Raw genomic sequence first — 24,077 nt, 5'->3', positions numbered from 1 at the left:
TAGCTTAATAAATTAAGTACTTCCTGGTATGGTTACTGTACTGGTAACTCCCCAAAACAATCTGGATTGTGGTGAGGGAACAGAGAAAAAACCTCATTTAGGACCTGCACTTACGAAGGGGGTAGGCATCTATATATCAGGGAGTAAACCTTCTGAGAATAAAAACAGCTGGAACTTCTTACGGTAATTAACACAGGGGAAAGGATAATATACTGGGAACTCCTCAGAAGAATCTGATTTCTGGTGAGGGGAGAGAGATAAAAGCTCATTTAGGAACGACATGAACATGCTGCGTAGGTAGCTGTTTATCAGTAAATATCTCCACTGAGATTAAGAAAAGCAGTAGCTTAATAAATTAAGTACTTCCTGGTATGGTTACTGTACTGGTAACTTCCCAAAAGAAACTGGATTGTGGTGAGAGAACCGAGAAAGAAGCTCATTTAGGACCTGCACTTACGAAGGGGGTAGGCAGCTGTATATCAGGGAGTAAACCTTCTGAGAATAAAATCAGCTGGAACTTGTTAAGGTAATTACACAGGGGAAAGGATAATGTACTGGGAACTCCTCATAAGAATCTGATTTGTGGTGAGGGGAGAGAGATAAAAGCTCATTTAGGAACGACATGAACATGCTGCGTAGGTAGCTGTTTATCAGTAAATATCTCCACTGAGATTAAGAAAAGCAGTAGCTTAATAAATTAAGTACTTCCTGGTATGGTTACTGTACTGGTAACTCCCCAAGGGAATCTGGATTGCGGTGAGGGAACAGAGAAAAAAGCTTATTTAGGACCTGCACTTACGAAAGGGGTAGGCAGCTGTATATCAGGCAGTAAACCTTCTGAGAATAAAAACAGCTGGAGCTTGTTAAGGTAATTACACAGGGGAAAGGATAATGTACTGGGAACTCCTCAGAAGAATCTGATTTGTGGTGAAAGGAGAGAGATAAAAGCTCATTTAGGAACGACATGAACATGCTGCGTAGGTAGCTGTTTATCAGTAAATATCTCCACTGAGATTAAGAAAGCAGTAGCTTAATAAATTAAGTACTTCCTGGTATGGATACCTTACTGGTAACTCCCCAAAAGAATCTGGATTGTGGTGAGGGAACTGAGAAAAAAAGCTCATTTAGGACCTGCACTTACGAAGGGGGTAGGCAGCTGTATATCAGGGAGTAAACCTTCTGAGAATAAAAACAGCTGGAGCTTGTTAAGGTAATTACACAGGGGAAAGGATAATGTACTGGGAACTCCTCAGAAGAATCTGATTTGTGGTGAGGGGAGAGAGATAAAAGCTCATTTAGGAACGACACGAACATGCTGCGTAGGTAGCTGTTTATCAGTAAATATCTCCAAGGAGATTAAGAAAAGCAGTAGCTTAATAAATTAGGTACTTCCTGGTATGGTTACTGTACTGGTAACTCCCCAAAAGAATCTGTCTTGTGCTGAGGGAACAGAGAAAAAAGCACATTTAGGACCTGCACTTACGAAGGGGGTAGGCAGCTGTATATCAGGGAGTAAACCTTCTGAGAATAAATACAGCTGGAGCTTGTTAAGGTAATTACACAGGGGAACGGATAATGTACTGGAAACTCCTCAGAAGAATCTGATTTGTGGTGAGGGGAGAGAGATAAAAGCTCATATAGGAAGGACATGAACATGCTACTTAGGTAGCTGTTTATCAGTAAATATCTCCACTGAGATTAAGAAAAGCAGTAGCTTAATAAATTAAGTACTTCCTGGTATGGTTACTGTACTGGTAACTCCCCAATAGAATCTGGATTGTGGTGAGGGAACAGAGAAAAAAGCTCATTTAGGACCTGCTCTTACGAAGGGGGTAGGCAGCAGTATATCAGGGTGTAAACCTTCAGAGAATAAAAACAGCTGGAGCTTGTTAAGGTAATTACACAGGGGAAAGGATAATGTACTAGGAACTCCTCAGAAGAATCTGATTTGTGGTGAGGGGAGAGAGATAAAAGCTCATTTAGGAACGACATGAACATGCTGCGTAGGTAGCTGTTTATCAGTAAATATCTCCACTGAGATTAAGAAAGCAGTAGCTTAATAAATTAAGTACTTCCTGGTATGGATACCTTACTGGTAACTCCCCAAAAGAATCTGGATTGTGGTGAGGGAACGGAGAAAAAAGCTCATTTAGGACCTGCACTTAAGAAGGGGGTAGGCAGCTGTATATCAGGGAGTAAACCTTCTGAGAATAAAAACAGCTGGAGCTTGTTAAGGTAATTACACAGGGGAAAGGATAATGTACTGGGAACTCCTCAGAAGAATCTGATTTGTGGTGAGGGGAGAGAGATAAAAGCTCATTTAGGAACGACACGAATATGCTGCGTAGGTAGCTGTTTATCAGTAAATATCTCCAAGGAGATTAAGAAAAGCAGTAGCTTAATAAATTAGGTACTTCCTGGTATGGTTACTGTACTGGTAACTCCCCAAAAGAATCTGTCTTGTGCTGAGGGAACAGAGAAAAAAGCACATTTAGGACCTGCACTTACGAAGGGGGTAGGCAGCTGTATATCAGGGAGTAAACCTTCTGAGAATAAATACAGCTGGAGCTTGTTAAGGTAATTACACAGGGGAACGGATAATGTACTGGAAACTCCTCAGAAGAATCTGATTTGTGGTGAGGGGAGAGAGATAAAAGCTCATATAGGAAGGACATGAACATGCTACTTAGGTAGCTGTTTATCAGTAAATATCTCCACTGAGATTAAGAAAGGCAGTAGCTTAATAAATTAAGTACTTCCTGGTATGGTTACTGTACTGGTAACTCCCCAATAGAATCTGGATTGTGGTGAGGGAACAGAGAAAAAATCTCATTTAGGACCTGCTCTTACGAAGGGGGTAGGCAGCAGTATATCAGGGTGTAAACCTTCAGAGAATAAAAACAGCTGGAGCTTGTTAAGGTAATTACACAGGGGAAAGGATAATGTACTAGGAACTCCTCAGAAGAATCTGATTTGTGGTGAGGGGAGAGAGATAAAAGCTCATTTAGGAACGACATGAACATGCTGCGTAGGTAGCTGTTTATCAGTAAATATCTCCACTGAGATTAAGAAAAGCAGTAGCTTAAAAAATTAAGTACTTCCTGGTATGGTTACTGTACTGGTAACTCCCCAAAAGAATCTGGATTGTGGTGAGGGAACAGAGAAAAAAGCTCATTTAGGACCTTCACTTACGAAGGGGGTAGGCAGCTGTATATCAGGGAGTAAACCTTCTCAGAATAAAACCAGCTGGAGTTTGATAAGGTAATTACACAGGGGAAAGGATAATGTACTGGGAACTCCTCAGAAGAATCTGATTTGTGGTGAGGGGAGGGAGATAAAAGCTAATTTAGTAACGACATGAACATGCTGCAAACGTAGCTGTTTATCAGTAAATATCTCCATTGAGATTAAGAAAAGCAGTAGCTTAATAAATTAAGTACTTCCTGGTATGGTTACTGTACTGGTAACTCCCCAAAAGAATCTGGATTGTGGTGAGGGAACAGAGAAAAAAGCTCATTTATGACCTGCACTTACGTATGGGTAGGCAGCTGTATATCAGGGAGTAAACCTTCTGTGAATAAAAACAGCTGGAGCTTGTTAAGGTAATTACACAGGGGAAAGGATAATGTACTGGGAACTCCTCAGAAGAATCTGATTTGTGGTGAGGGGAGAGAGATAAAAGCTCATTTAGGAACGACACGAACATGCTGCGTAGGTAGCTGTTTATCAGTAAATATCACCAAGGAGATTAAGAAAAGCAGTAGCTTAATAAATTAGGTACTTCCTGGTATGGTTACTGTACTGGTAACTCCCCAAAAGAATCTGTCTTGTGCTGAGGGAACAGAGAAAAAAGCACATTTAGGACCTGCACTTACGAAGGGGGTAGGCAGCTGTATATCAGGGAGTAAACCTTCTAAGAATAAAACCAGCGGGAGTTTGATAAGGTAATTACACAGGGGAAAGGATAATGTACTGGGAACTCCTCAGAAGAATCTGATTTGTGGTGAGGGGAGGGAGATAAAAGCTAATTTAGGAACGACATGAACATGCTGCAAACGTAGCTGTTTATCAGTAAATATCTCCACTGAGATTAAGAAAAGCAGTAGCTTAATAAATTAAGTACTTGCTGGAATGGTTACTGTACTGGTAACTCCCCAAAAGAATCTGGATTGTGGTGAGGGAACAGAGAAAAAAGCTCCTTTATGACCTGCACTTACGTAGGGGGTAGGCAGCTGTATATCAGGGAGTAAACCTTCTGTGAATAAAAACAGCTGGAGCTTGTTAAGGTAATTACACAGGGGAAAGGATAATGTACTGGGAACTCCTCAGAAGAATCTGATTTGTGGTGAGGGGAGAGAGATAAAATCTCATTTAGGAACGACATGAACATGCTGCGTAGGTAGCTGTTTATCAGTAAATATCTCCACTGAGATTAAGAAAAGCAGTAGCTTAATAAATTAAGTACTTGCTGGTATGGTTACTATACTGGTAACTCCCCAAAAGAATCTGGATTGTGGTGAGGGAACAGAGAAAAAAGCTCATGTAAGACCTGCACTTACGAAGGGGGTAGGCAGCTGTATATCAGGGACTAAACCTTCTGAGAATAAATACAGCTGGAGCTTGTTAAGGTAATTACACAGGGGAACGGATAATGTACTGGGAATTCCTCAGAAGAATCTGATTTGTAGTGAGGGGAGAGAGATAAAAGCTCATATAGGAAGGACATGAACATGCTACTTAGGTAGCTGTTTATCAGTAAATATCTCCACTGAGATTAAGAAAAGCAGTAGCTTAATAAATTAAGTACTTCCTGGTATGGTTACTGTACTGGTAACTCCCCAAAAAAATCTGGATTGTGGTGAGGGAACAGAGAAAAAAGCTCATTTAGGTCCTGCACTTACGAAGGGGGAAGGCAGCTGTATATCAGGGAGTAAACCTTCTGAGAATAAAAACAGCTGGAGCTTGTTAAGGTAATTACACAGGGGAAAGGATAATGTACTGGGAACTCCTCAGAAGAATCTGATTTGTGGTGAGGGGAGAGAGTTAAAAGCTCATATAGGAACGACATGAACATGCTGCGTAGGTAGCTGTTTATCAGTAAATATCTCCACTGAGATTAAGAAAAGCAGTAGCTTCATAAATTAAGTACTTCCTGGTATGGTTACTGTACTGGTAACTCCCCAATAGAATCTGGATTGTGGTGAGGGAACAGAGAAAAAAGCTCATTTAGGACCTGCTCTTACGAAGGGGGTAGGCAGCAGTATATCAGGGTGTAAACCTTCAGAGAATAAAAACAGCTGGAGCTTGTTAAGGTAATTACACAGGGGAAAGGATAATGTACTAGGAACTCCTCAGAAGAATCTGATTTGTGGTGAGGGGAGAGAGATAAAAGCTCATTTAGGAACGACATGAACATGCTGCGTAGGTAGCTGTTTATCAGTAAATATCTCCACTGAGATTAAGAAAAGAAGTAGCTTAAAAAATTAAGTACTTCCTGGTATGGTTACTGTACTGGTAACTCCCCAAAAGAATCTGGATTGTGGTGAGGGAACAGAGAAAAAAGCTCATTTAGGACCTTCACTTACGAAGGGGGTAGGCAGCTGTATATCAGGGAGTAAACCTTCTCAGAATAAAACCAGCTGGAGTTTGATAAGGTAATTACACAGGGGAAAGGATAATGTACTGGGAACTCCTCAGAAGAATCTGATTTGTGGTGAGGGGAGGGAGATAAAAGCTAATTTAGGAACGACATGAACATGCTGCAAACGTAGCTGTTTATCAGTAAATATCTCCACTGAGATTAAGAAAAGCAGTAGCTTAATAAATTAAGTACTTCCTGGTATGGTTACTGTACTGGTAATCCCCAAAAGAATCTGGATTGTGGTGAGGGAACAGAGAAAAAAGCTCATTTAGGACCTGCACTTACGAAGGGGGTAAGCAGATCTATATCAGTTAGTAAACCTTCTGAGAATAAAAACAGCTGGAGCTTGTTAAGGTAATTACACAGGGGAAAGGATAATGTACTGGGAACTAACTCCTCAGAAGAATCTGATTTGTGGTGAGGGGAGAGAGATAAAAGCTCATTTAGGAACGATATGAACATGCTGCGTACGTAGGTGTTTATCAGTAAATATCTCCACTGAGATTAAGTAAAGCAGTAGCTTAATAAATTAAGTACTTCCTGGTATGGTTACTGTACTGGTAACTCCCCAAAAGATTCTGGATTGTGGTGAGGGAACAGAGAAAAAAGCTCATTTAGGACCTGCACTTACGAAGGGGGTAGGCAGCTGTATATCAGGGAGTAAACCTTCAGAGAATAAAAACAGCTGGAGCTTGTTAAGGTTATTACACAGGGGAAAGGATAATGTACTGGGAATTCGTCAGAAGAATCTGATTTGTGGTGAGGGTGGAGAGATAAAAGCTCATTTAGGAACGACTTGAACATGCTGCGTAGGTAGCTGTTTATCAGAAAATATCTCCACTGAGATTAAGAAAAGCAGTAGCTTAATAAATTAAGTACTTCCTGGTATGGTTACTGTATTGGTAACTCCCCAAAAGAATCTGTATTGTGTTGAGGGAACAGAGAAAAAACTCATTTTGGACCTGCACTTACGAAGGGGGTAGGCAGCTGTATATCAGGGAGTAAACCTTCTGAGAACAAAAACAGCTGGAGCATGTTAAGGTAATTACACAGGGGAAAGGATAATGTACTGGAATCTCCTCAGAAGAATCCGATTTGTGGTGAGGGGAGAGAGATAAAAGCTCATTTAGGAACGACATGAACATGCTGCGTAGGTAGCTGTTTATCAGAAAATATCTCCACTGAGATTAAGAAAAGCAGTAGCTTAATAAATTAAGTACATCCTGGTATGGTTACTGTACTGGTAACTCCCCAAAAGAATATGGATTGTGGTGAGGGAACAGAGAAAAAAGCTCATTTAGGACCTGCACTTAAGAAGGGGGTAGTCAGCTGTATATCAGGGTGTAAACCTTCTGAGAATAAAAACAGCTGGAGCTTCTTAAGGTAATTACACAGGGGAAAGGATAATGTACTGGGAACTCCTCAGAAGAATCTGATTTGTGGTGAGGGGAGAGAGATAAAAGCTCATTTAGGAACGACATAGACATGCTGCCTAGGTAGCTGTTTATCAGTAAATATCTGGACTGAGATTAAGAAAAGCAGTAGCTTAATAAATTAAGTACTTCCTGGTATGGTTACTGTACTGGTAACTCCCCAAAAGAATCTGGATTGTGGTGAGGGAACAGAGAAAAAAGCTCATTTAGGACCTGCACTTACGAAGGGGGTAGGCAGCTGTATATCAGGGAGTAAACCATCTGAGAATAAAAACAGCTGGAGCTTGTTAAGGTAATTACACAGGGGAAAGGATAATGTACTGGGAACACCTCAGAAGAATCTGATTTGTGGTGAGGGGAGAGAGATAAAAGCTCATTTAAGAACGACATGAACATGCTGCGTACGTAGCTGTTTATCAGTAAATATCTCCACTGAGATTAAGAAAAGCAGGAGCTTAATAAATTAAATACTTCCTTGTATGGTTACTGTACTGGTAACTCCCCAAAAGAATCTGGATTGTGGTTAGGGAAGAGAGAAAAAAGCTCATTTAGGACCTGCACTTACGAAGAGGGTAGGCAGCTGTATATCAGTGAGTAAACCTTCTGAGAATAAAAACAGCTGGAGCTTGTTAAGGTAATTACACAGAGGAAAGGATAATGTACTGGGAAATCCTCAGAAGAATCTGATTTGTGGTGAAGGGAGAGAGATAAAAGCTCATTTATGAACGACGTGAACATGCTGCGTAGGTAGCTGTTTATCGGTAAATATCTCCACTGAGATTAAGAAAAGCAGTAGCTTAATAAATTAAGTACTTCCTGGTATGGTTACTGTACTGGTAACTCCCCAAAAGAATCTGGATTGTGTTGAGGGAACAAAGAAAAAAGCTCATTTAGGACCTGCACTTACGAAGGGGGTAGGCAGCTCTATATCAGGGAGTAAACCTTCTGAGAATAAAAACAGCTGGAGCTTGTTAAGGTAATTACACAGGGGAAAGGATAATGTACTGGGAACTCCTCAGAAGAATCTGACTTGTGGTGTGTGGAGAGATATAAAAGCTCATTTAGGAACGACATGAACATGCTGCTTAGGTAGCTGTTTATCAGTAAATATCTAGATTGAGAATAAGAAAAGCAGAAGCTTAATAAATTAAGTACTTCCTGGTATGGTTACTGTACTGGTATCTCCCCAAAAGAATCTGGAATGTGGTGAGGGAACAGAGAAAAAAGCTCATTTAGGACCTGCACTTACGAAGGGGGTAGGCAGCTGTATATCAGGGAGTAAACCTTCTGAGAATAAAAACAGCTGGAGCTTGTTAAGGTTATTACACAGGGGAAAGGATAATTTACTGGGAACTCCTCAGAAGTATCTGATTTGTGGTGAGGGGAGAGAGATAAAAGCTCATTTAGGAACGACATGAACATGCTGCGTAGGTAGCTGTTTATCAGTAAATATCTCCACTGAGATTAAGAAAAGCAGTAGCATAAAAAATTAAGTACTTCCTGGTATGGTTACTGGACTGGTAACTCCCCAAAAGAATCTGGATTGAAGTGAGGGAACAGAGAAAAAAGCTCATTTAGGACCTGCACTTACGAAGGGGGTAGGCAGCTGTATATCAGGGAGTAAACCTTCGGAGAATAAAAACAGCTGGAGCTTGTTAAGGTTATTACAGAGGGGAAAGGATAATGTACTGGGAACTCCTCAGAAGAATCTGATTTGTGGTGAGGGTAGAGAGATAAAAGCTCATTTAGGAACGACTTGAACATGCTGCGTAGGTAGCTGTTTATCAGAAAATATCTCCACTGAGATTAAGAAAAGCAGTAGCTTAATAAATTAAGTACTTCCTGGTATGGTTACTGTATTGGTAACTCCCCAAAAGAATCTGTATTGTGGTGAGGGAACAGAGAAAAAACTCATTTAGGACCTGCACTTACGAAGGGGGTAGGCAGCTGTATATCAGGGAGTAAACCTTCTGAGAACAAAAACAGCTGGAGCATGTTAAGGTAATTACACAGGGGAAAGGATAATGTACTGGGATCTCCTCAGAAGAATCCGATTTGTGGTGAGGGGAGAGAGATAAAAGCTCATTTAGGAACGACATGAACATGCTGCGTAGGTAGCTGTTTATCAGAAAATATCTCCACTGAGATTAAGAAAAGCAGTAGCTTAATAAATTAAGTACATCCTGGTATGGTTACTGTACTGGTAACTCCCCAAAAGAATATGGATTGTGGTGAGGGAACAGAGAAAAAAGCTCATTTAGGACTGGCACTTAAGAAGGGGGTAGGCAGCAGTATATCAGGATGTAAACCTTCTGAGAATAAAAACAGCTGGAGCTTCTTAAGGTAATTACACAGGGGAAAGGATAATGTACTGGGAACTCCTCAGAAGAATCTGATTTGTTGTGAGGGGAGAGAGATAAAAGCTCATTTAGGAACGACATGAACATGCTGCGTTGGTAGCTGTTTATCAGTAAATATCTCCACTGAGATTAAGAAAAGTAGTAGCTTAATAAATTAAGTATTTCCTGTTATGGTTACTGTACTGGTAACTCCCCAAATGCATCTGTATTGTGGTGAGGGAACAGAGAAAAAAGCTCATTTAGGACCTGCACTTACCAAGGGGTTAGGCAGCTCTATATCAGGGAGCAAACCGACTGAGAATAAAAACAGTTGGAGCTTGTTAAGGAAATTACACAGGGGAAAGGATAATGTACTGGGAACTCCTCAGGAGAATCTGATTTGTGGTGAGGGAGAGAGATAAAAGCTCATTTAGGAACGACATGAACATGCCGCGTAGGGACCTGTTTATCAGTAAATATCTCCACTGAGATTAAGAAAACAGTAGCTTAATAAATTAAGTACTTACTGGTATGGTTACTGTACTGGTATCTCCCCAAAAGAATCTGGATTGTGGTGAGGGAACAGAGAAAAAAGCTCATTTAGAACCTGCACTTACGAAGGGGTAGGCAGCTGTATATCAGGGAGTATCCCTTCTTAGAAAAAAAAAAGCTGGAGCTTGTTAAGGTAATTACACAGGGGAAAGGATAATGTACTGGGAACTCCTCAGAAGAATCTGATTTGTGTTGAGGGGAGAGAGATAAAAGCTCATTTATAAAAGACATGAACATGCTGCGTAGGTAGCTGTTTATCAGTAAATATCTCCACAGAGATTAAGAAAAGTAGTAGCGTAATAAATTAAGTACTTCCTGGTATGGTTACTCTACTGGTAACTCCCCAAAAGAATCTGGATTGTGGTGAGGGAACAGAGAAAAAAGCTCATTTAGGACCTGCACTTACGAAGGGGGTAGGCAGCTGTATATCAGGAAGTATCCGTTCTGAGCATAGAAACAGCTGGAGCTTGTTAAGGTAATTACACAGGGGAAAGGATAATGTACTGGGAACTCCTCAGAAGAATCTGATTTGTGGTGAGGGGAGAGAGATAAAAGCTCATTTAGGAACGACATAAAGATGCTGCGTACGTAGCTGTTTATCAGTAAATATCTTCATTGAGATAAAGAAAAGCAGTAGCTTAATAAATTGAGTACATCCTGGTATGGTTACTGTACTGGTCACTCCCCAAAGAATCTGGATTATGGTGAGGGAACAGAGAAAAAATCTCATTTAGGACCTGCACTTACGAAGGGGGTAGGCAGCTGTATATCAGAGAGTATCCCTTCGTAGAGAAAAAACAGCTGGAGCTTGTTAAGGTAATTACACATTGGAAAGGATAATGTACTGGGAACTCCTCAGAAGAATCAGATTTGTGGTGAGGAGAGAGAGATAAAAGCTCATTTAGGAACGACATGAAAATGCTGCATAGGTAGCTTTTTATCAGTAAATATCTCCACTGAGATTAAGAAAAGCAGTAGCTTAATAAATTAGGTACTTCCTGGTATGGTTACTGTACTGGTAACTCCCCAAAAGAATCTGGATTGTGGTGAGCGAACAGAGAAAAAAGCTCATTTAGGACCTGCATTACGAAGGGGATTGTCAGCTGTATATCAGGGAGTAAACCTTCTGAGAATAAAAACAGCTGCAGCTTGTTAAGGTAATTACACAGGGGAAATGATAATGTACTGGGAACTCCTCACAAGAATCTGATTTGTGGTGAGGGAACAGAGAAAAAAGCTCATTTAGGACCTGCACTTCCGAAGGGGGTAGGCAGCTGTATATCAGGGAGTAAATCTTCTGAGAATAAAAACAGCTGGAGCTTCTTAAGGTAATTACACAGGGGAAAGGATAATGTACTGGGAACTCCTCAGAAGAATCTGATTTGTGGTGAGGGGAGAGAGATAAAAGCTCATTTAGGAACGACATGAACATGCTGCGTAGGTAGCTGTTTATCAGTAAATATCTCCACTGAGATTAAGAAAAGCAGTAGCTTAATAAATTAAGTACTTCCTGGTATGGTTACTGTACTGGTAACTCCCCAAAAGAATCTGGATTGTGGTGAGCGAACAGAGAAAAAAGCTCATTTAGGACATGCACTTACGAAGGAGGTAGGCAGCTGTATATCAGGGAGTAAACCTTCTGAGAATAAAAACAGCTGGAGCTTGTTAAGGTAATTACACAGGGGATAGGATCATGTACTGTTAGCTCCTCAGAAGAATCTGATTTGCGGTGAGGGGTGAGAGAAAATAGGTCATTAAGGAACGACATGAACATGCTGCGTAGGTAGCTGTTTATCAGTAAATATCTCCACTGAGATTAGAAAAGCAGTAGGTTAATAAATTAAGTACTTCCTGGTATGGATATTGTACTGGTAACTCCCCAAAGAATCTGGATGGTGCTGAGGGAACAGAGAAAAAAGCTCATTTAGGTCCTGCACTCACGAAGGAGGTAGGCAGCTGTATATCAGGGAGTAAACCTTCTGAGAATAAAACAGCTAGAGCTTGTTAAGGTAATTACACAGGGTAAAGGATAATGTACTGGGAACTCCGTAGAAGAATCTGATTTGTGGTGAGGGAATAGAGATAAAAGCTCATTTAGGAACGACATGAAATTGCGGAAAAGGTAGCTGTTTATCAGTAAATATCTCCACTGAGATTAAGAAAAGCAGTAGCTTAATAAATTAAGTACTTCCTGGTATGGTTACTGTACTGGTAACTCCCCAAAAGAATCTGGATTGTGGTGAGGGAACAGAGAAAAAAGCTCATTTAGGACCTGCACTTACGAAGGGGGTAGGCAGCTGTATATCAGGGAGTATCCCTTCTGAGAATAAAAACAGCTGGAGCTTGTAAAGGTAATTACACAGGGGTAATGATAATGTACTGGGAACTCCTCAGAAGTATCTGATTTATGGTGAGGGAACAGAGAAAAAAGCTCATTTAGGACCTGCACTTACGAAGGGCGTAGGCAGCTGTATATCAGGGAGTATCCCTTCTGAGAATAAAAACAGCTGGAGCTTGTTAAGGTAATTACACAGGGGAAAGGATAATGTACTGGGAAAACCTCAGAAGAATCTGATTTGTGGTGAGGGGAGAGAGCTAAAAGCTCATTTAGGAACGACATGAAACTGCTGCATAGGTAGCTGTTTATCAGTAAATATCTCCACTGAGATTAAGAAAAGCAGTAGCGTAATAAATTAAGTACTTCCTGGTTTGGTTACTGTACTGGTAACTCCCCAAAAGAATCTGGCTTCTGGTGAGCGAAAGAGAAAAAAGCTCATTTAGGACCTGCACATACGAAGGGTGTAGGCCGCTGTATATCAGGGAGTATCCCTTTTAGTCAAAAAACAGCTGTAGATTTTTAAGGTAATTACACAGGGGAAAGGGTAATGTACTGGGAACTCCTCAGAAGAATCTGATTTGTGGTGAGGGGAGAGAGATAAAAGCTCATTTAGGAACGACATGAACATGCTGCGTAGGTGGCTGTTTATCAGTAAATATCTGCACTGGGATTAAGAAAAGCAGTAGCTTAATAAATTAAGTACTTCCTGGTATGGTTACTGTACTGGTAGCTCCCCAAAAGAATTTGGATTGTGGTGAGCGAACAGAGAAAAAAGCTCATTTAGGACATGCACTTACGAAGGAGGTAGGCAGCTGTATATCAGGGAGTAAACCTTCTGAGAATAAAAGCAGATGGAGCTTGTTAAGGTAATTACACAGGGGAAAGGATCATGTATTGTTAACTCCTCAGAAGAATCTGATTTGCGGTGAGGGGTGAGAGAAAAAAGGTCATTAAGGAACGACATGAACATCCTGCGTATGTAGCTGTTTATCAGTAAATATCTCCACTGAGATTAAGAAAAGCAGTAGCTTAATCAATTAAGAACTTCCTGGTATGGTTACTGTACTGGTAACTCCCCAAAAGAATCTGGATTGTGGTGAGGGAACAGAGAAGTACGATCATTTAGGACTTGCACTTACGAAGGGGGTAGGCAGCTGTATATCAGGGAGTATCCCTTCTGAGAATAAAAACAGCTGGAGCTTGTTAAGGTAATTACACAGGGGAAAGGAAAATGTACTGGAAATTCCTCAGGAGAATCTGATTTGTCGTGAGGGGAGAGAGTTAAAAGCTCATTTAGGAACGACATGTAAATGCTGCATAGGTAGCTGTTTATCAGTAAATATCTCCACTGAGATTATGAAAAGCAATAGCATAATAAATTACGTACTTCCTGGTATGGTTACTGTACTGGTAACTCCCCAAAAGAATCTGGATTGTGGTGAGGGAACAGAATAAAAAGCTCATTTAGGACCTGCACTTAAGAAGGGGGTAGGCAGCTGTATATCAGGGAGTATCCCTTCTGAGAATAAAAACAGCTGGAGCTTGTTAAGTTAATTACACAGGGGAAAGGATATTGTACTGGGAACTCCACAGAAGAATCTGATTTGTGGTGAGGGGAGAGAGATTAAAGCACATTTAGGAACGTCATGAACATGCTCCGTAGGTAGCTGTTTATCAGTTAATATCTCCACTGAGATTAAGAAAAGCAATAGCTTAATAAATTAAGTACTTCCTGGTATGATTACTGTACTGGTAACTCCCCAAAAGAATCTGGATTGTGGTGAGGGAACAGAGAAAAAAGCTCATTTAGGACCTGCACTTACGAAGGGTGTAGGCAGCTGTATATCAGGGAGTATCCCTTCTGAGAATAAAAACACCTGGAGCTTGTTAAGGTAATTATACAGGGGAAAGGATAATGTACTGGAAACTCCTCAGAAGAATCTGATTTGTGGTGAGTGGAGTGAGATAAAAGCTCATTTAGGAATGACTTGAACATGCTGCATAGGTAGCTGTTTATCAGTAAATATCTCCACTGAGAATAAGAAAAGCAGTAGCTTAATCAATTAAGTACTTCCTGGTATGGTTACTGTACTGGTAACTCCCCAAAAGAATCTGGATTGTGGTGAGGGAACCGAGAAAAAAGCTCATTTGGACCTGCTCTTACGAAGGGGGTAGGCAGCTGTATATCAGGGAGTCAACCTTCTGAGAATAAAAACAGCTGGAGCTTGTTAAGTTAATTACACAGGGGAAAGGATAATGTACTGAATTCCTCAGAAGAATCTGATTTGTGGTGAGGGGAGAGAGATAAAACTCATTTAGGAACGACATGAACATGCTGCGTAGGTAGCTGTTCATCAGTAAATATCTCCACTGAGATTACGAAAAGCAGTAGCTTAATAAATTAAGTACTTCCTGGTATGGTTACTGTACTGGTAACTCCCCAGAAGAATCAGATTGTGGAGAGGGAACAGAGAAAAAAGCTCATTTAGGACATGCACTTACGAAGGGGGTAGTCAGCTGTATATCAGGGAGTATCCCTTCTGAGAATAAAAACAGCTGGAGTTTGTTAAGGTAATTACACAAGGGAAGGATAATGTACTGGGAACTCCTCAGAAGAATCTGATTTGTGGTCAGGGGAGAGAGATAAAAGGTCATTTAGTAACGACATGTAAATGCTGCATAGTTAGCTGTTTATCAGTAAATATCTCCACTGAGATTAAGAAAAGCAGTAGCTTAATAAATTAAGTACTTCCTAGTACGGTTACTGTACTGGTAACTGCCCAAAGAGTCTGGATTGTGGTGAGGGAACAGAGAAAAAAGCTCATTTAAGACCTGCACTTACGAAGGGGGTAGGCAGCTGTATAACAGGGATTATCCCTTCTGAGAAAAAAAACGGCTGGAGCTTGTTAAGGTAATTACACAGGGGAAAGGATAACGTACTGGGAACTCCTCAGAAGAATCTTATTTGTGGTGAGGGGAGAGAGATAAAAGCTCATTTAGGAACGACATGAACATGCTTTTTAGGTAGCTGTTTATCAGTAAATATCTCCACTGAGATTAAGAAAAGCAGTAGCTTAATAAATTAAGTACTTCCTGGTATGGTTACTGTACTGGTAACTCCCCAAAAGAATCTGGATTGTGGTGAGAGAACAGAGAAAAAGCACATTTACGACTTTCACTTACGAAGGGGGTAGGCAGCTGTATATCATGGAGTAAATCTTCTGAGAATAAAAACAGCTGGACCTTGTTGAGGTAATTACACAGGGGAAAGGATAATGTACTTGTAACTCCTCAGAAGAATCTGATTTGTGGTGAGGGTTGAGAGATAAAAGCTCATTTAGGAACGACATGAACATCCTGCGTAGGTAGCTGTTTATCAGTAAGTATCTCCACTGAGATTAAGAAAAGCAGTAGCTTAATAAATTAAGTACTTCCTGGTATGGTTACTGTACTGGTAACTCCCCAAAGAATCTGGGTTGTGGTGAGGGAACAGAGAAAAAAGCTCATTTGGACCTGATCTTACGAAGGGGGTAGGCAGCTGTATATCAGGGAGTCAACCTTCTGAGAATAAAAACAGCTGGAGCTTGTTAAGTTAATTACACAGGGGAAAGGATAATGTACTGAATTCCTCAGAAGAATCTGATTTGTGGTGAGGGGAGAGAGATAAAACTCATTTAGGAACGACATGAACATGCTGCGTAGGTAGCTGTTCATCAGTAAATATCTCCACTGAGATTACGAAAAGCAGTAGTTTAATAAATTAAGTACTTCCTGGTATGGTTACTGTACTGGTAACTCCCCAGAAGAATCAGATTGTGGAGAGGGAACAGAGAAAAAAGCTCATTTAGGACATGCACTTACGAAGGGGGTAGTCAGCTGTATATCAGGGAGTATCCCTTCTGAGAATAAAAACAGCTGGAGTTTGTTAAGGTAATTACACAAGGGAAGGATAATGTACTGGGAACTCCTCAGAAGAATCTGATTTGTGGTCAGGGGAGAGAGATAAAAGGTCATTTAGTAACGACATGTAAATGCTGCATAGTTAGCTGTTTATCAGTAAATATCTCCACTGAGATTAAGAAAAGCAGTAGCTTAATAAATTAAGTACTTCCTAGTACGGTTACTGTACTGGTAACTGCCCAAAGAGTCTGGATTGTGGTGAGGGAACAGAGAAAAAAGCTCATTTAAGACCTGCACTTACGAAGGGGGTAGGCAGCTGTATAACAGGGATTATCCCTTCTGAGAAAAAAAACGGCTGGAGCTTGTTAAGGTAATTACACAGGGGAAAGGATAACGTACTGGGAACTCCTCAGAAGAATCTTATTTGTGGTGAGGGGAGAGAGATAAAAGCTCATTTAGGAACGACATGAACATGCTTTTTAGGTAGCTGTTTATCAGTAAATATCTCCACTGAGATTAAGAAAAGCAGTATCTTAATAAATTAAGTACTTCCTGGTATGGTTACTGTACTGGTAACTCCCCAAAAGAATCTGGATTGTGGTGAGAGAACAGAGAAAAAGCACATTTACGACTTTCACTTACGAAGGGGGTAGGCAGCTGTATATCATGGAGTAAATCTTCTGAGAATAAAAACAGCTGGACCTTGTTGAGGTAATTACACAGGGGAAAGGATAATGTACTTGTAACTCCTCAGAAGAATCTGATTTGTGGTGAGGGTTGAGAGATAAAAGCTCATTTAGGAACGACATGAACATCCTGCGTAGGTAGCTGTTTATCAGTAAGTATCTCCACTGAGATTAAGAAAAGCAGTAGCTTAATAAATTAAGTACTTCCTGGTATGGTTACTGTACTGGTAACTCCCCAAAGAATCTGGGTTGTGGTGAGGGAACGGAGAAAAAAGCTCATTTAGGACCTGCACTTACGAAGGGGGTAGGCAGCTGTGTATCAGGGAGTAAACCTTCTGAGAATAAAAACAGCTGGAGTATGTTAAGGTAATTACACAGGGGAAAGGATAATGTACTGGGAACTCCTCAGAAGAATCTGATTTGTGGTGAGTGGAGAGAGATAAAAGCTCATTTAGGAACGACATGAACATGCTGCTAAGGTAGCTGTTTATCAGTAAATATCTCCACTGAGATTAAGAAAAGCAGTATCTTAATAAATTAAGTACTTCCAGGTATGGTTACTGTACTGGTAACTCCCCAAAGAATCTGGATTGTGGTGAGGGAACAGAGAAAAAAGCCCATTTAGGACCTGCACTTACGAAGTCGGTAGGCAACTGTATATCAGGGAGTTTCCCTTCCTAGAATAAAAACAGCTGGAGCTTGTTAAGGTAATTATACGAGGGAAAGGATAATGTACTGGGAACTCCTCAGAAGAATCTGATTTGTGGTGAGGGGAGAGAGATAAAACCTCATTTAGCAACGACAGGAACTTGCTGCGTGGGTAGCAGTTTATCACTAAATATCTCCACTGAGATTAAGAAAAGCAGTAGCTTAATAAATTAAGTACTTCCTGATAGAGTTACTGTACTGGTAACTCTCCAAAGGAATCTACATTGTGGTGAGGGAACAGAGAAAAAGCTCATTTAGGACCTGCACTTTCGAAGGGGGTAGGCAGCTGTATATCAGGGAGTATCCCTCCTGAGAATAAAAACAGCTGGAGCTTGTTAAGGTAATTATACAGGGGAAAGGATAATGTACTGGGAACTACTCAGAAGAATCTGATTTTTGTTGAGTGAAGAGAGATAAAAGCTCATTTAGGAACGACATGAACATGCTGCGTAAGTAGCTGTTTATCAGTAAATATCTCCACTGAGATTAGGAAAAGTAGTAGCTTATTAAATTAAGTACTTCCTGGTATGGTTACTGTACTGGTAACTCCCAAATAGAATCTGGATTGTGGTGAGGGAACAGAGAAAAAAGCTCATTTAGGACCTGCACTTACGACGGGGGTAGGCAGCTGTATATCAGGGAGTATCCCTTCTGAGAATAAAAACAGCTGGAGCTTGTTAAGGTAATTACACTGGGGAAAGGATAATGTACTGGGAACTCCTCAGAAGAATCTGATTTGTGGTGAGTGGAGAGAGATAAAAGCTCATTTAAGAACGACATGAACATGCTGCGTAGGTAGCAGTTTATCAGTAAATATCTCCACTGAGATTAAGAAAAGCAGTAGCTTAATAAATTAAGTACTTCCTGGTAGGGTTACTGTACTGGTAACTCCCAAAAGGAATCTAAATTGTGGTGAGGGAACAGAGAAAAAAGCTCAATTAGGACCTGAACTTACGAAGAGGGTAGGCAGCGATATATCAGGGAGTATCCCTCCTGAGAATAAAAACAGCTGGAGCTTGTTAAGGTATTTATACAGGGGAAAGGATAATGTACGGGTAACTCCTCAAAAGAATCTGATTTGTGGTCTGGGGAGAGAGATAAAAGCTCATTTAGGAAGGACAAGAAAATGCTGCATACGTAGCTGTTTATCAGTAAGTACATGAACTGAGATTAAGAAAAGCAGTAGCTTAATAAACTAAGTACTTCCTGGTAGGGTTACTGTACTGGTAACTACCCAAAATAATCTGGATTGTGGTGAAGGAACATAGAAAAAGGCTCATTTAGGACCTGCACTTACGAAGGGGGTAGGCTGCTGTATATCAGGGAGTACACCTTCAGAGAATAAAAACAGCTGGGGCTTGTTAAGGTAATTACACAGGGGCAAGTATACTGTACTGGGAACTCCTCAGTAGAATCTGATTTTTGGTGAGGGGAGAGAGATAAAAGCGCATTTAGTAACTACATGAACACGCTGCGTAGGTAGCTGTTTATCAGTAAATATCTTTACTGAGATTAAGAAAAGCAGTAGCTTAATAAATTAAATACTTCCTGGTATGGTTACTGTACTGGTAACTCCCCAAAAGAATCTGGATTGTGGTGAGGGAACATAGAAAAAAGCTCATTTGGGACCTGCATTTAGGAAGGGGGTAGGCAGCTGTATATCAGGGAGTAAACCTTCTGAGAATAAAAACAGCTGGGGCTTGTTAAGGTAATTACACAGGGGAAAGGATATTGTACTGGGAACTCCTCAGAAGAATCTGATTTGTGGTGAGGGGAGAGAGATAAAAGCTCATTTAGGAACGACATGAACATACTGCATAGGTAGCTGTTTATCAGTAAATATCTCCACTGAAATTAAGAAAAGCAGTAGCTTAATAAAGTAAGTACTACCTGGTATGGTTACTGTGCTGGTAACTCCCCAAAAGAATCTGGATTGTGGTGAGGGAACAGAGAAAAAACCCTTTTAGGACCTGCACTTACGAAGGGGGTAGGCAGCTGTATAGCAGGGAGTTTCCCTTCTGAGAATAAAAACAGCTGGAGCTTTTTAAGGTAATTACACAGGTTAAAGGATAATGTTCTGGGAACTCCTCAGAAGAATCTGATTTGTGGTGAGGGGAGAGAGATAAAAGCTCATTTAGGAACGACATGAACATGCTGCATAGGTAGGTGTTTATCAGTAAATATCTCCACTGAGTTTAAGAAAAGCAGTACCTTAATAAATTAAGTACTTCCTGGTATGGTTACTGTACTGGTAACTCCCCAAAAGAGTCTGGATTGTGGTGAGGGAACAGAGAAAAAAGCTCATTTAGGACCTGCACTTACGAAGGGGGTAGGCAGCTGTTTATCAGGGAGTCAACCTTCTGAGCATAAAAACAGCTGGAGCTTGTTAAGTTAATTACACATTGGAAAGGATAATGTACTGAATTGCTCAGAAGAATCTGATTTGTGCTGAGGGGAGAGAGATAAAAGCTCATTTAGTAACGACATGAACATGCTGTGTAGGTAGCTGTTTATCAGTAAATATCTCCACTGAGATTAAGAAAAGCAGTAGCTTAATAAATTAAGTACTTCCTGGTATGGTTCTGTACTGGAAACTCCCGAAAAGAATCTGAATTGTGGTGAGGGAAGAGAGAAAAAAGCTCATTTAGGACCTGCACTTAGAAGGGGTTAGGCAGCTGTATATCAGGGAGTATCCCTACTGAGAATAAAAACAGCTGGAGCTTGTTAAGGTAATTACACAGAGGAAAGGATAATGTACTGGGAAATCCTCAGAAGATTCTGATTTGTGGTGAGGGGAGAGAGATAAAAGCTCATTTAGGAACGACATGAACATGCTGCGTAGGTACCTGTTTATCAGTAAATATCTCCACTGAGATTAAGAAAAACAGTAGTTTAATAAATTAAGTAATTCCTGGTATGGTACTGTACTGGTAACTCCCCAAAAGAATCTGGATTGTGGTGAGGGAACAGAGAAAAAAGCTCATTTAGGACCTGCACTTACGAAGGGGGTAGGCAGCTGTATATCAGGGAGTATCCCTTCTGAGAATAAAAACATCTGGAGCTTGTTAAGGTAAATTCACAGGGGAAAGGATAATGTACTGGGAAGTCCTCAGAAGAATCTGATTTGTGGTGAAGGGAGAGAGATAAAAGCTCATTTAGGAACGAGATGAAAATGCTGCATAGGTAGCTATTTATCAGTAAATATCTCCACTGAGATTAAGAAAAGCAGTAGCTTAATAAATTAAGTATTTCCTGATATGGTTACTCTACTGGTAACTCAACAAAAGAATCTGGATTGTGGTGAGGGAACAGAGAAAAAAGCTCATTTAGGACCTGCACTTACCAAGGGGTAGGCAGCTCTATGTCACGGAGTAAAACTTCTGAGAATAAAAACAGCTGGAACTTGTTAAGGTAATTACACAGGGAAAGGATAATGTACTGGGAACTCCTCAGAAGAATCTGATTTGTGGTGAGGGGAGAGAGATAAAACTCATTTAGGAACGACATGAACATGCTGCGTAGGTAGCTGTTTATCAGTAAATATCTCCGCTGAGATTAAGAAAAGCAGTAGCTTAATGAATTAAGTACTTCCTGGTATGGTTACAGTACTGGTAACTCCCCAAAAGAATCTGGAATGTGGTGAGGGAACAGAGAAAAAAGCTCATTTAGGACCTCCCCTTACGAAGGCGGTAGGCAGCTATTTATCAGGGAGTAAACCTTCTGAGATTAAAAACAGTTGGAGCTTGTTAAGGTAATTACACAGGGGAAAGGATAATGTACTGGGAACTCCTCAGAAGAATCTGATTTGTGGTGAGGGAAAGAGAAAAAAGCTCATTTAGGACCTGCACTTACGAATGGGGTAGGGTTCTGTATATCAGGGAGTGTCCCTTCTTAGAAAAAAAACAGCTGGAGCTTGTTAAGGTAATTACACAGGGGAAAGGATAATGTACTGGGAAAACCTCAGAAGAATCTGATATGTGGTGAGGGGAGAGGAACAAAAGCTCATTTAGGAACGACATGAAAATGCAGCATAGGTAGCTGTTTATCAGTAAATATCTCCACTGAGATTAAGAAAAGCAGTAGCTTAACAAATTAACTACTTTCTGGTATGTTTACTGTACTGGTAACACCCCAAAAGAATCTGGATTATGGTGAGGGAACAGAGAAAAAAGTTCATTTAGGACCTGCACTTACGAAGGGGGTAGGCAGCTGTATATCAGAGAGTAAACCTTCTGAGAATAAAAACAGCTGGAGCTTGTTAAGGTAATTACACAGGGGAAAGGATAACGTACTGGGAACTCCTCAGAAGAATCTGATTTGTGGTGAGGGGAGAGAGATAAAAGCTCATTTAGGAACGACATGAACATGATGCATAGTTAGGTGTTTATCAGTAAATATCTAAACTGAGATTAAGAAAAGCAGTAGCTTGTAACTTAATAAATTAAGTACTTCCTGGTATGGTTACTGTACTGGTAGCTCCCCAAAGAATCTGGATTGTGGTGAGGGAACAGAGAAAAAACGCATTTAGGACCAGCCCTTACGAAGGGGGTAGGCAGCTGTATATCAGGGAGTTTCCCTTCTGAGAATAAAAACAGCTGGAGCTTTTAAAGGTAATTACACAGGGGAAAGGATAATTTACTGGGAACTCCTCAGAAGAATCTGATTTGTGGTGAGGGGAGAGAGATAAAAGCTCATTTAGGAATGACATGAACATGCTGCGTAGGTAGCGGTTTATCAGTAAAATTCTCCACTGAGATTAAGAAAAGCAGTAGCTTAATAAATTAAGGACTTCCTGGTATGGTTACTGTACTGGTAACTCCCCAAAGGAATCTGGATTGTGTTGAAGGAACAGAGAAAAAAGCTCATTTAGGACCTGCACTTACGAAGGGGGTAGGCAGCTGTATATCAGGGAGTAAACCTTCTGAGAATAAAAACAGCTGGAGCTTGTTAAGGTAATTACACAGGGGAAAGGATAATGTACTGGGAACTCCTCAGAAGAATCTTATTTGTGGTGGGGGTAGAGACATAAAAGCTCATTTAGGAATGACATGAACATGCTGCGTAGGTAGCTGTTTATCAGTAAATATCTCCACTGAGATTAAGAAAAGCAGTAGCTTGTAGCTTAATAAATTAAGTACTTCCTGGTATGGTTACTGTACTGGTAACTCCCCAAAAGATTCTGGATTGTGGTGAGTAAACAGAGAAAAAACTCATTTAGGACCTGCACTTGCGAAGGGGGTAGGCAGCTGTATATCAGGGAGTAAACCTTCTGAGAATAACAACAGCTGGAGCTTGTTAAGGTAATTACACAGGGGAAAGGATAATGTACTGGGAACTCCTCAGAAGAATCTGATTTGTGGTGAGGGGAGAGAGATAAAAGCTGATTTAGGAACGATATGAACATGCTGCGTAGGTAGCTGTTTATCAGTAAATATCTCCACTGAGATTAAGAAAAGCAGTAGCTTAATAAATTAAGTACTTCCTGTTATGGTTACTGTACTGGTAACTCCAAAAAAGAATCTGGATTGTGGTGAGGGAACAGAGAAAAAAGCTCATTTAGGACCTGCGTTTATGAAGGGGGTAGGCAGCTGTATATCAGGGAGTATCCCTTCTGAGAATAAAAACAGCTTGAGCTTGTTAAGGTAATTGCACAGGGGAAAGCATAATGTACTGGGAACTCCTCAGAAGGATGTGATTTGTGGTGAGGGGAGAGAGATAAAAGCTCATTTAGGAATGACATGAACATGCTGCGTAGGTAGCTGTTTATCAGTAAAATTCTCCACTGAGATTAAGAAAAGCAGTAGCTTAATAAATTAAGGACTTCCTGGTATGGTTACTGTACTGGTAACTCCCCAAAGGAATCTGGATTGTGGTGAAGGAACAGAGAAAAAAGCTCATTTAGGACCTGCACTTACGAAGGGGGTAGGCAGCTGTATATCAGGGAGTAAACCTTCTGAGAATAAAAACAGGTGGAGCTTGTTAAGGTAATTACACAGGGGAAAGGATAATGTACTGGGAACTCCTCAGAAGAATCTGATTTGTGGTGGGGGGAGAGACATAAAAGCTCATTTAGGAATGACATGAACATGCTGCGTAGGTCGCTGTTTATCAGTAAATATCTCCACTGAGATTAAGAAAAGCAGTAGCTTGTAGCTTAATAAATTAAGGACTTCCTGGTATGGTTACTGTACTGGTAACTCCCCAAAAGATTCTGGATTGTGGTGAGTAAACAGAGAAAAAACTCATTTAGGACCTGCACTTGCGAAGGGGGTAGGCAGCTGTATATCAGGGAGTAAACCTTCTGAGAATAACAACAGCTGGAGCTTGTTAAGGTAATTACACAGGGTAAAGGATAATGTACTGGGACGCCTCAGAAAAACCTGATTTGTGGTGAGGGGAGAGAGATCGAAGCTCATTTAGGAATGACGGGAACATGCTGTGTAGGTAGCTGTTTATAAGTAAATATCTCCACTGAGATTA

The sequence above is a fragment of the Perognathus longimembris genome, chromosome 10 (genome assembly GCF_023159225.1).
Source record: "Perognathus longimembris pacificus isolate PPM17 chromosome 10, ASM2315922v1, whole genome shotgun sequence".
Lineage (NCBI taxonomy): Eukaryota > Metazoa > Chordata > Mammalia > Rodentia > Heteromyidae > Perognathus > Perognathus longimembris.
Note: the sequence above shows the minus strand (reverse complement) of the source record.